Source organism: Cimex lectularius, unplaced genomic scaffold, assembly GCF_000648675.2.
Source record: "Cimex lectularius strain Harlan isolate CLEC.00 unplaced genomic scaffold, Clec_2.1 scaffold119, whole genome shotgun sequence".
Lineage (NCBI taxonomy): Eukaryota > Metazoa > Arthropoda > Insecta > Hemiptera > Cimicidae > Cimex > Cimex lectularius.
The window spans coordinates 500,846-513,967 of NW_019392789.1; the positions used below are offsets into that span (position 1 = coordinate 500,846).

The window sequence follows — 13,122 nt, forward strand, 5'->3', positions numbered from 1 at the left end:
AAAAAACTGCACGGAGAAACAGGATGCAAATTATGCAAATTGCTACGTTCGTGCGAATGGGACATTCTGCACGAGGGGGGAAGCTATCTCGTGAAAATGAGAATCGATTGAAAAATCGGAAGACGAAAAGCTCGTGGATTTTTGACAAAAGGCGAAACATTCATTCTGATATGCTGCCAGTTAATTACATTTGTTTATTCATAGTAATTAAGTTTATTTATGTCAATATCCGGCAATATGTACCAGATTCATCAAGTTACCATAAATACACTAAGAGGCCAAAAAAGTGGCTTAATATTTTAAATTATTTCATAGAAAATCCTTCATTGATTATCTTACACCAATATTTGGTATATTTTAAAGGATTGAAGGTAAATAAAACACAGATAAAATCTTGTGTTTACAACTGGATTTTGTAAATAAATCTTTGAATAGTTAATCTCGTCTTTGTTGGTTTTTCTTTGAAGCTTCTTTTTTTGAATGATGGTTTTAAGTGATACAGATTCGGCCAGAATCATAGCAATTATACGTCCCATACTGTTATATTCGGGTAATGAACCTGTAATTGGAAGATTGTCGATCATCCTGATATGCCTATCCTGACAGATACCACACTGAAACGAGAGAAATATCGAAACACCATGGTTAATTGTTGCGTGCGTGTATGCGTATTTTAGTTGTTTCATTGCACATAAAAGAAATGTAAATTTCGATTATGTATTTTGAAAAATTAACACTATACTATTTGAATTAACTATTATATTTGACACGCTAGCGATTCTAGGCACGAATTCTGGCATCATTTTAATTTATTTTTATTAATTATTTATTATTATAGTTATGTAAACTAGCTTTCAATATAATGTAAAGAAGGCTGAGATGAAAAATTAGGGTCATGAATGGGTCGAGCCCACCAACCATCTGTGTCGTCAGTTCGAGTCTCGCTCGTGACAATAATTTTTCATCGCATCCTTCTCTACATTATGAATGAGTAAAAAAAGTATAATATAAACAAATATGTATGCTCAACCGTCTGCCGGAAAATTATTAAACTCAACTGCTGCCTGGTAAGAATGTACTGACCACGCTTTTTTTAAAAACACCAGTGGATAAGGTAGAGATCGAACCCGCGACCGTCAACGAAAAAGTGGTACCACAACTCTCACTACATTATATTAATTGAGAATAATAAGAAAAAAAGTCTTGTAAAGTTGATCTGACCCCTCCGCGACGCCGAAAGAGTAGTTGTTCGATAAGCCATCATGTTTGACAGGACTTTACTTTTGAGGATATAGACAAATTGGGGAAAACATTTGCCAAGGGAGCCCACTTAATCTCTTTTCATGAATATATTTTAAATGTATTTTTAAATTTAACTTTTTTCGCGATCGGTAAAAAAAAGACGGATGATATCCATAACTGTACGCGTGTAAAACGAGAAGTGCAAATGTATTTTGGAAAAATTTGGCCAATAGTAAAAACCAGATCACATAAGAAGTTGTTGAGTGAGAATAGCATAATCTGTCGACTATCAGTTGGATAAATTATTTATTGAATATTACCAGATCCTTGTAAACACGTTTTAACTCCTATCGTTACACCGTATAATTAAATTATAAGCTGAAGAGGCCCACAGTCAGCATACTTCTTAGAAAATCAATAAACAGGTTTACTACCTTTGTATAACAACATGTGATTTAAATATAGGTTCGACGTTTTAATGTTCTGTTTTAATGGTGATTTTTTAAGATTTTCGAACACAATAAAAACAAAGATAAAAGTAATTAATAATGTGTGGTGTTTAGTGACCGTTAGTTAATGATTATTTGAAGATCGTGAGATGCGGGATGGTGTGACGTAGGTTTTACAAAAACATTTTCTTTATCGTGCCAACGTTTCGATCTTTATTGAGATCATCTTCAAGGCTCAGGGGTAATTACCGTCAAACAGACCAAATGAAAGAAGAGGAACTTAACTTTTTAACGACGTACGTACCATAAAAATATATAAAGGATTTCTATAAGAAAATTCTCAAAATAGGAAAATAATTTATTAAAAATTAACCTCGTTTTTTTTTTTAACGGAAATAATCGTCCAATGTTAATGTTTGATACAGTTGTAAAACCCACGTGAAAATTCTTTTAAAAAGAATTATCAACCATGAAAATCGGTCTCCTACGTTTTGACAAAAACGATGTTAGTGCTTGCACTAGGAATGTCAGTCAGGCAGAAAAGGTCGTAGAAATTATCAGTCCAAAAATTAATTTACACCGACTTCCGCGAAAGTCGGTATCTAATAATTTTATAACGATAGAATCACGACAATGGGTCAAATCCAAATTTTGACCATTTGCTGATCTACTTTGCTTACAAGTACAGAATGATTGTTAAAATAGGTAAAAAGTATTTTGTTGATTTATCTTTTTAAATCATACCAAATTACAATATTCTTCGTAATAGAATATTTTTGCTTTTATGTTAACCAACAATTAAATTATTACACCAAAAATATTTTTTTAATCTATAAATAACGATTTATCCTTATCTTTTTAAAAAGGATTGAACACCGCACTCACTTCATCATTCATCATTTCTATTATCTTATTTATACTTATCCTTTAATTAAATTTAATTCAAACTTATAATTTTTATTACCATTTTAATTTGAACAATATAAATAAATTCATTCAATCACAATTATATTTGGTCCCTCGTGTTACAAAATTAATGAATTTGAATTTTGTTGAGAATGTGCTGGAGAGTTTTACTGAAGGTAAATAATATTCCTATTTTGAGTATTTTCTCAGAAATCTTTTATATATTTTTATGGTACATGCGTGGTTAAAAAGCTACGTTCCTCTTCTTTCAAATGGTATGTTTGACGTTAAAATACTTTTAGCCGTTTTTTTTTCATTACAGCCGTTTCAATTCGATAACGACTTCTTAAAAATCGGAAAATTATCGTAGGTAAAAAAATTAATAAATTTAAATTCAAACAAAAATTTATATTTAGGGGTCTCTAGGGGTGCAAAAACGAAATTTTATATTAGTTTTAAGAGAAAAAAAATTATGACCTAGTTTACTTGAATAAAATTTGGTGTTTTGAATTTTTCTGGTCATTGATAAACTTTGACAGATTTTAGTATATTTTATTGCAATCTACATAAAAAATTATGTAAGATGATACATTTACCTAGTTGATTTCAGCAACCAAGAGCGGCGAAATAAAAATATTAAAAAACGGTAAATTTCAACTTTAATTTTTTGGCGGAACCAGGTCCTTTTCACATTAAGTGGCGGATACGTGTCCGATATTTGAAGTGTAAAATCACAAAAAAAGTTTCTCAAATCCGTGACACACAAACCTGGTCGTCCAGTTTTGGTTAGCGTTTTAATTTGTCAGTCCTTATTTCATGATCACGTTAGGTTATTACAATTCTAAATTTATATAGCCATTTCATTAAATCATGATCAATTACAATTGCAGTTGTTTTTAAACCGTTCAAATCTCACAAAAATATTTACTGCTAAGAAAGTTTTAAACTGGAACCCGATAATCGTTTAATCTAGGGATTAACAGTACGTGTTTGAAAAGATAACGTAATATGGAAAAAATGTCAATGAAAGCCAATAAAGCACACGTTGTCAGGATTAGGTAGAAAAAAAATACTGGGCACATCACAAGTAACACATGTTATTGCAAATAATCAAAATTTTCCTATTAAACATGAAATGTCCTATATTTAAATATGTTTATGATAATAAACCAAATTGACTGTATTATCTAACTAGTCAGACCTCTTCTTTATATCGAAGAAAATATCAAATGTCCAAAGAAGTGATTAACTTTATGAATAACCTATACAGTTTTTAAGGGTTTTTTTATACAAAATAAATATAAAATTTAAATGTGTGGTGATTAGAGACCGTTTGTCGGTGATTATTCAGAAATCGTGAGATGCGGTCTGGTGTGATGTACGTTTCAGAAAAACATTTTCTTTATCGTGCCAACGTTTCGATCTTTATTGAGATCATCTTCTGTAGAGACACGACACGCAAGAATGGCACAATTACACAGAAGACAAACTCTTTGAGCCCTGAAGATGATCTCAATAAAGATCGAAACGTTGGCACGATAAAGAAAAGGTTTTTCTGAAACCTACATCACACCAGACCGCATCTCACGATTTCTGAATAAATAAAATTTAGATATATGAAATGAATGCTTAACTAAGTCAAGGGGCATCCTAATCTTTGAGATAGGCGTTGAAACTTTTCCCTGATCATTACTTAACAGCAGTTGTGAATCGAACAACCGTAATTTACAAATAATGGCAAATTTCTCTTATCCACGGTCTGCACGGTTCACTGCCTTGTTTTGACAAAAGTACATATATTTCTGATTTAAAAAAACTATTATTCCTGTTATATTCATGATAAAACAGTGACCTTCTGCCTGTTTACCGGCTAGATTTTTCTCTTCTTTTTTCCTGTTCATTTTATAATCTTGATACACGTATTTGTCGACTCCTGGATCTCCCTACGCCCAGAAAGATCGCTATTAAATACTCCCCTCCTCACCGAAAAAAAAGAAACCAGGTGTGGTAAATCTGGCGAACGGGAAGGTCATTCTATTTCTCCCCTTCTTCCATTGAGATAATCCTGAATGGGATAAAATTCTGCCATTCTCTTCACCCTCCCTGGTTTGGAAGACATCGGGGGCAAAACTTATTGCTGTTACTTTCAACTATAAGAATATTTCCATATTTTGCGAATTTTTAATGGAAATCTGGTAGAAAAATTTCGGCTATTCGCCGCCTATCTAATCTTTCGAAGTGAGCCGATGTGCAATAAAACCTTAATCAATGTTCAGTTGGTATTTTTACAGCCGATGGTTCCTTTTTGTCTTTCATGTTGGAGGAAATCGCTGATAAAAGAGATAACAATGATTACGAATGTTTTTGACAGTATTATCCAGTTTTTTTTAAATATATATTTACTTATCAAAATTAAAAGTTCATTCCGTCATTCGCTCATTTTACCCTTTCAATAGAATATTCCCTTTAAATTCGACCCAATTCTAAACGGGTTTCCTGGAGCCTATTCTTAAAATATTCACGAGTCTGCCTAAACGTCGAAGGAGCTGCTAAGTGCATATGTTCAATGTTGAATGTAGATCAACCAACTCTCGTATCGATCTCACACCGAGACACTGTGTACAGACTGTAATAACCGGAAAACTCGCGGATAAAATATGAACGCCGTGAAACAAAAGCCGAATGGCCCCCGTTGCATTATGATGCCGATGGGGGAAAAATATCTCTCAAAATATCTATTTTACAACGGATAACATTTCAGATCGTATTTGTTATACTAATAAACTCTTCGGTTGTAATTATTAATGCGTGTAAGGTCTTGATAAAAAAGCTAATTGTTACTACCAGGCTTTCGACCTATTTTAAGGTCATCGTCAAGGCAAAACAATCTTAAATATGTCTACAACTTGACATAATTAAGTTCTTCAAAGTCGATTTCAAATTTCTTGGAAGATCGACTCAATTCCAATATTGTCAAGGAGTGTTGATATGTCACAGACCTTGGCAATGTCGTGACTGAGTCGATCTTGCAAAAAATTTGAAATCGTCTGTGAAAAACTTATGTCAATCTGTAGACATATTTATAATTGTTTTGCCCTGATGATGGCCTTAAAATAGGTCGAAAGCTTGGCAGTGACTAATGAATTTGCTTTTTCATCAAGACCATAACGTTACCCAGAGTATTCGTGTGTTGTGGCGTTTGTTAGATAGAAAGGTTTGCATTTATTATAGTTTTATTAGGGGTTTTCTGGTTTTTAATTTGAAGAAGCTTATCGTCTGTAAAAACTGACTTACGTTAAAAATGTTAACTTTTTTATTATTTTTCAGTTGTTTACTGCACTCAAGACAGAACACTTATTAAAGAAAGCGCTTCAAGCTCTGGCCGGACCTTTGGATTTTATTTCCCAATGAGTTTCAGCGTCTTTCATGGCTTGGGAATTGGAGAAAGGGAGATTTTTCGGGGTTAACGCCATTTATATACGACACGTTCAAGTATAAAGACTGAAAATTTAAGCCCTATTTTGAAGTTTTATGATTACGTTAATGTTACATAATCAAATGGCAATTATTGTTTATAGTATTACACAAGTTTCGAGGAAGTCGGACTATTTCGAGGAAAACAGAAGGCCAGGTGTGAATTTTAACTGTGTGAAAGTGCGTGTCGTAGGGGGGAAAAAGCGAGTTGCCGAAGGAGGAAGAGTCCAAAGTAGAGAATCGTACCTTTCTCGTACGTGTTAATCCCGGATCGATAAAAAGAAATCCTCGATGGGCCACGGGACACTTTCACATCACATTTTCATCACTAGAGACGCACTCCGAAACGCGGTTGTCAATGCTGACGCGGTCGGTCACTGAACGGGGTCGAGAAGAGGTGACGGGCCGAGCGATGGCGCGGTACTGGTGGCAGCGGGCAGAGAGGGTCGGCTCGTTCGGTGGAAGGGGCGATGATTCGCCGTTCTCACAAGCTGGCTGGGAAGGAAGGTGCAGGCGTTCGCCGGTTAAGGACGGTCGATTAAATTATAGCCAGGTCGGCCGACGGAAGCCGAATCGTTGCAGGAGCGGGGACAACGGCCGAGGAAATAGGCCCAAACAAACGCGCTTTCCCTTACCATATTCCATTTTAACATTCGGATACTAATCCGACACTAAAACGACAAGATTCGCTCAATAACACACTCATATCGACAAGTATATAACTCGAAGATGACCTAAATAGATCATACTACTCCATACTTTCAAACATCCTCAAATACCCTCATTATCAAAACAAAGAATTATTGCTGAGTAATCAAATAAGAAATAAGAATAGAACCCTTTCCCTTACCACATCCCATTTTAACATTCTGACACTATTTCGACAAAATTCGCTCAATAACATACTCATATCGACAAGTATATATGTAACTGGAAGATGACCTAAATATATCGTACTACTACATACTTTCAAACATCCTCAAATACCCTCATTAACAAAAGAAAGAATTATTGCTGAGTAATCAAATAAAAAATAAGAATAGAATATTCCATACCGAGTATATTAAATCTACAGAGGATTCTATATCTAGGAGACTTTGCTCCTTTACAAAAAGTCTGAAATCTTCTACTTCCAAATAACAATAACTACTTAAATAAAACAAATGTTTTCGGCCTTTACAAGACCATCTTCAAAGCAGTATTGATTCGCTTTGACTAAGTACGGTTGTCAGCAGGTTTTGAAAACTGTTCCAACACATGGGTTTTGCGTTAAAGGTACTGGTTCTAAATCTTGCACAAAAATATAAGAACGATAATGCTTCACCTTTCTTTTCAGTAAGACTCAACAGTTAATAGAAAACTGTTGCAACTCATGGATACCTTAAAAGTACTAGTTTTAAATTTGGAAAAAAATATAAAAATAATAAAGTTACACCGTAACTTTTTGGTAGGACACGAAATTCGAATGAAAACTGTTCGAACTCATGGATTTTGCGTTAAAGGTACTGGTTCTAAATCTTGCACAAAAATATAAGAACGATAATGCTTCAACTTGCTTTTCAGTAAGACTCAAAATTTAATTGAAAACTGTTGCAACTCATGGGTACCTTAAAAGTACTAGTTTTAAATCTTGGATAAAAATATAAAAATAATAAAGTTACACCGTATCTTTTCGTAGGGCGCAAACTTCAACTGAAAACTGTTCCAACATACGGGTTTTACGTTGTTATAAAATAAACGTACAAGTTAGATAAAAATAGTTCTAAATATTGGATAAAAATATAAAAATAATAAAACTACACCATGTCTTTGTGTCTTTGGTAGGACGCAAAATCTGTATTATGGAATAGTTTTCTATTCCGAAAACCTGCTGACAAACACACTAACTCACCTAATGTAACTCTTTCTAATACTACCCTGAGGATGGCGTTAATAAAAGCCGGAAGCTTGTAAAGTGATTGCAGTTTCTTCTTTTTAATCCTGACTATAAACCAGATCCACATCTTACACTGGTCGATAATCAACATAATCATCATAAAACAAGTATACAATTCTGAATGTGCTGCTGTAAATCTATTAGCTCACATTTTTTCCAGTGTGTTTATTCTTTTAATCTACTGTAACTGAAGTAGATTATATATTATAGATTATATTATAGTCCATTACCTAATATTGTTTATAAAGTAAAATCATTGAAATCAACGAGTTGTTTTGGTCCAGAAAAATTTCTGCTGTTCTTCTTAAAAAGATGGAAGCATTAGCTACCGCCCTTAAACATTATTTTAAACAAATCCTTGATTACCGGCGGTTTGCCAGGTGTCCCTTTTTTCGATCAGACAAAGCGAGATATCAGAAAAAAGTTAAATTGTAACTTTTATTGTTTTAAAGTTATACAGTTTTATGTCAAAAAACTTGTTTTCTCCCTCAGATGTACGAGAGGTATCAGAATTAAGTGTCCCCCCCCCCGAAATGCAACCCTATCTTTTTTCCCGGGTATTCTTAAATTTCGTCGTTTTTAATATAAAAAAATGAATTTTATTTCATCGAAACCAATCAAAGATTTCCCGAGACACAATTTTTTTAAAAAATAATATTACAGAAGTTCGGTCTTTGTGTTTTCACCTCCTCTTTTCTCATCCAGGCCAAAAAGGAACTAAAAAAAAGGGGAGAGAGTGGAGAGGAGAGAGGAGCGAGAGAGAGAGAAAGAGAAAGAGAGAGAGAGAGAGAGAGAGAGAGAGAAAGAGAGAGAGAGAGAGAGAGAGAGAGAAAAATGAAGGTACCAATAAAGAGTAAGTGAATGAGGAATAAAGTTAGATAAATAGGGATAGTAATAAAAATAGAGAGAGATAGAGCAAGGGAGAGGGAGGGAGTGAGATAGTGAGAGAGGAGAGAGAAGAGGAGAGAGAAAAATGAAGGTAGCAATAAAGAGTAAGTGAATGAGGATTAAAGTTACATAAATAGAGATAGTGATGAAGATAGAGAGAGAGCAACTTCTTGCAAAAAGCAAAGGAGAGGGGGAGAGAGAAAAGAAGGTAGCAATACAGATTAAGTGAATGAGGAATAAAGTTAGATAAATAGGGATAGTGATAAAGATAGAGAGAGATAGAGCAAGGGAGAGGGAGGAGGGAGAGAGTGAGAGCAAGGGAGAGGGAGGAGGGAGAGAGAGTGAGAGTGAGAGAGAGAGGAGAGAGAGAGAGAGTAGAGAGAGAGAGAGAGTAGAGAGAGAGAGAGAGAGAGCGTGAAAGAGCGAGAGAGAGTAGTAGTGAAATGGTGTTGCGGGTTGTCAGTGAATAAGGGGGGGAAAAATCCCCAAGTTCGCGGTACCAAAGAAGCCTATTAAATCTCCGTTGGACCAGCTCCAGTCGCTGGATAGGTAAGCCGAGTAATAAGACCACATGGATGAACCATCATAGTTTAGATAGTATGAAGTGTGAAACAGTCTACTGGTACTCTTATAAAAGCGCCAAGGGGCAAGAACCTTAGTAAAACGACTCTACGAGAAATTGCTAATTGGCGCGAAAGTCAAAGAAAGCGGCTACGTTCTTCATTATAAAGTCTATCATTGCACGCGACCACAGTCTTGCGGTTTAAAGGCCGGCGAAATTACGAAGCCAGACGTATTAGCAGTTTTAATTTATTTTTTTGTAAAATCATTGTCGATTATAGATAGATATGCAGATATATACAGAGAGAAGAGAGGTAGATAGAAAAAACAACTTGGGGACTACCAATGGTTAAAATATCAAATATAAACTTAAAAAAGTTAAATTGTAAAAAATTTTCGCGTGGTTTTTATCTTTATTTTATTTTTTTTAAGTGGAATAAGTCAATTCCACTTATCATCTTAAGTAATAATCATAATGAAACAACTTTCTAATCGCATTAATTATTGATAATTGCAGTTTGTGGAATGCTCTAACAAATGGCAAACATGAACGCGCCTTTGCCTCTACTTGTCAAACTTAAAAATCGTTCTGAAAACACCCACCTGAATCAACAAGTAAACAACACGTACAAGTCATATCCAATGAAGAAACTTTTCGCCAAGTTTTATCCATTAAAGACCATCAAAAATAAAGTCCCACCGAACACGCGTAACAAGTTGTGCCGAGTGATGGAACTTAAAGAAACCGTGACGATCAAAGTTTCTGACAGGCGAAAAAAAAATCGAAACCGCATAAAAATGTTATGTTGCAGCCTAAGACCTATAAGAATAAAACTTGTACAATCCGGTTTATTCATAGCAAACATGCGTACCGTACAAACTGTGTGACTGTAAAATACTCGTAATCAATAAGAAATGGAAACTTCATAGATATAAAGAAAAAGATATAAATCATTTGCTTATGCAAAAAGTGAATCAGCTAAAACTGAATTAAAAAAATAACTCGCGGCATTTTCTAAGCATTATGCACAATGAAAAGGCAAACTAACTTTATCCATTTGAGCAAGAATCACATTTGAAAGGTTACAAAATGATATGCTAGTAAGATAATAAGTTGATAATAAACAGCAAAGATTCAATCGCTCTTTTGACTGAATGATGGGTCTGACCTTCAGTTTTTGCAAATGAGGGTATATGTAAGCAGACTGCAGTTTTTCCTTACCCTACTTAAATCCCTGACAGGTCACTGATGATAGCTATTCTTCCAATTAAAAATTAGATTAGAGATATATAAAGTTTGCATTTGATGCTTAATTTTGTGCCTTGCCTTATCAGCGACCAAAACGTTAAGGATGGGCACGCCAGAACAATTGAAACGAAGCAAACTCCAAATAATACTATAATGTTATTTAAAATCGATGACAATTTTGATACATCATTTGGTGATAGATTTTGTCATTCCTATTCCTTACCACTATGACCTGGATCGTTGATCGGACCTGGGGACAATCGCGTCTTTTTAGGTGCCTTCTCTCGGCAGTAGAAGCTCAAACTGAAATGTTACAACCAGCTTTAGCAAAAAAAAAAAAAAAGAAAGAAAGCGCGTGTATGTTTGTGTGTGTGTGTATGTGTGTAATTATTGTACATTAAACCATAGCTTTATATTGCATTAATAATGTACGTTTTTTGGAAAATGTCTGCAAGTATTTGTTAACAAACAAACATCATTATCAGGTGGTTTATGTAAAAAACATTTTTTAAACGGAAATACAATTTTAATACATTCTTGTAAGATATTATTTTGCCTCCTTTAGAGTTTGGTCAGGGTTATAAGCAAGGACAGGCTAGACGAGACACCTTCTCGTAGGTGCGCGTTCTTGATTCTTCAGAGAAAATCAGAGAAAACCCATTTGTTAGAGCATTCCACATACTGCAATTATCAATAATTAATGCGATTAGAAGTTGTTTCATTATGATTATTACTTAAGATGATAAGTGGAATTCACTTAAAAAAATAAAATTAAAATAAAAAACCACGCGAAAAGGTTTTACAATTTAACTTTTTTAAGTTTATGTTTGATATTTTAACCATTGGTGGTCCCCCAGTTGTTTTTTCTATCTACCTCTCTTCTCTGAAGAATCTAGTACTGTCCAAAGCAGCAAGGAAAAACCGGACGGTGATACAGGTCCACCACCCCTGATCAGCAGAACTCAACCTTAGCAGAACCTTACGATCACTTTAGTTGGTATAAAGTTCAAAGGGCCTGTAGTGATATCAAGAACGTCCGTTTTTTTGTTTTTTTTTTTTTTTGACTGGAGGAATTCCCCCTGAGGACTGCAGCTGAGCTGTACAGCTTATTGTACTTTATCCCTGGCTCCATAATTTGGGGGAGGGCTCGCAACACAAATGTGAACTTGAGCCCCCGTTGTACCAGTGTTCTTCCATTGAAGAAACTCATTTTTGAAGGGGGTTGGGACCAAATTCAGGGTCAATGAGTGCCGTGTCAATTTCTTTCAATTGTGGCCACCCGTCCCGCGGTCCCCTTAGGCGTCAGAAAAAGTCCAGAGGCGACGGTGGGGATCGAACCCACGACCGCGGGATATAGTCTGACGCCTTAACCACTCCGGCTACCGCAGCCCCCAAGAACGTCCGTTAAAAGATGGTTTGATTGTAGTGTATCAAGGATGGTTTTTGATTATGCTGGATTGTATTCATTCGATTTTCTAGTCAGTCAGACGAATTTGGTCAGGTTTATAAGCAGGGGGGGGGTTAGCACGAACTAAGATACAAACACGTAGGCTCGTCCTCGTTTTTATTCTTATAAACCTCTAAAAGGCCAAACCAGTTTAGATAAGCGGACCAAAATACAGCTTAATCACACTGCAGAAAGTAGAAATCTCACAATTAATTAATCATTTTATGAAATTTCGTTCAAGGGGATGTATGATCCGAGTACTCCAGATGTCAAAAAGTACAATATATTCCTTATTATATTCACAGGGTTGCATCAGAGCAACTTCCACAGGCCTTACAAGGAGAGAAAATTGTTAAAACAGATCGGCGAAAAGCGTCGGTATGAAACATCCAAAAATTATTCTTTACATGCGAAAAAAACACATGAAATCATTTAATTTACGATTTTGTTTACCACAAACCGTCCAAAATAGTGTCTACTAAGTATTCTTCAAGGTATGTCGAGAATTAAACGAGATACATTTAAATGCCGGAAAATCGTTCCGTACAATGGTTATAACATTTAAGAGTTTGAGCCCAAAAATAAATGTTATGCGGTTAAAAAATTAAACGTAAAAAACGATCAATCAATTTGACATAATTGAAACCGTAATCAAATGAATGATTATATAATTATTTTTGTCCTTATAACCTCATTTATCTTCGGTTAAATTCCCCTGTTAATAAAATTGTAATCGCTTGCCAACGGGACCAGCCTCCATCTCGGTTGACACGAATATTAATTATATTTTATTCTGACTGGATCATCCGTGTGCTTTTATCGTGCTCGTTTTGACCCTGTAATTTTCCGTTAATTTTTTTTCTCGGTTTAAAGAGTGTGTGAGATGTTTGATCGATTGTAGGAAGAGGTGTTTTCTGTCCGATGGAAAATCCACATGGATGCCTTCCTTCTCTTGTCGTTCGCTACAATG

At 34.9% G+C, this 13,122-nt stretch overlaps 1 protein-coding gene across 12 annotated transcripts in view; it reads right to left on the reverse strand.

The window, feature by feature from the left end:
• Positions 1 to 13,122, reverse strand: part of LOC106664199 (bromodomain adjacent to zinc finger domain protein 2B-like) — a 223,267-nt gene that overhangs the window by 94,932 nt on the left and 115,213 nt on the right. For 7 of the 12 annotated variants that reach the window (XM_014389665.2, XM_014389668.2, XM_014389666.2 and 4 more), the window contains exon 1: positions 6,318 to 6,505. The exons of 1 other annotated variant lie outside the window; for it this stretch is intronic. The gene's annotated coding sequence lies outside the window, so the exon portion shown is untranslated. Of the gene's footprint in view, positions 1 to 6,317; positions 6,507 to 13,122 lie in introns of those variants that run through there. 4 more of the 12 variants (XM_014389664.2, XM_014389667.2, XM_014389674.2 and 1 more) reach the window with 2 other exon arrangements.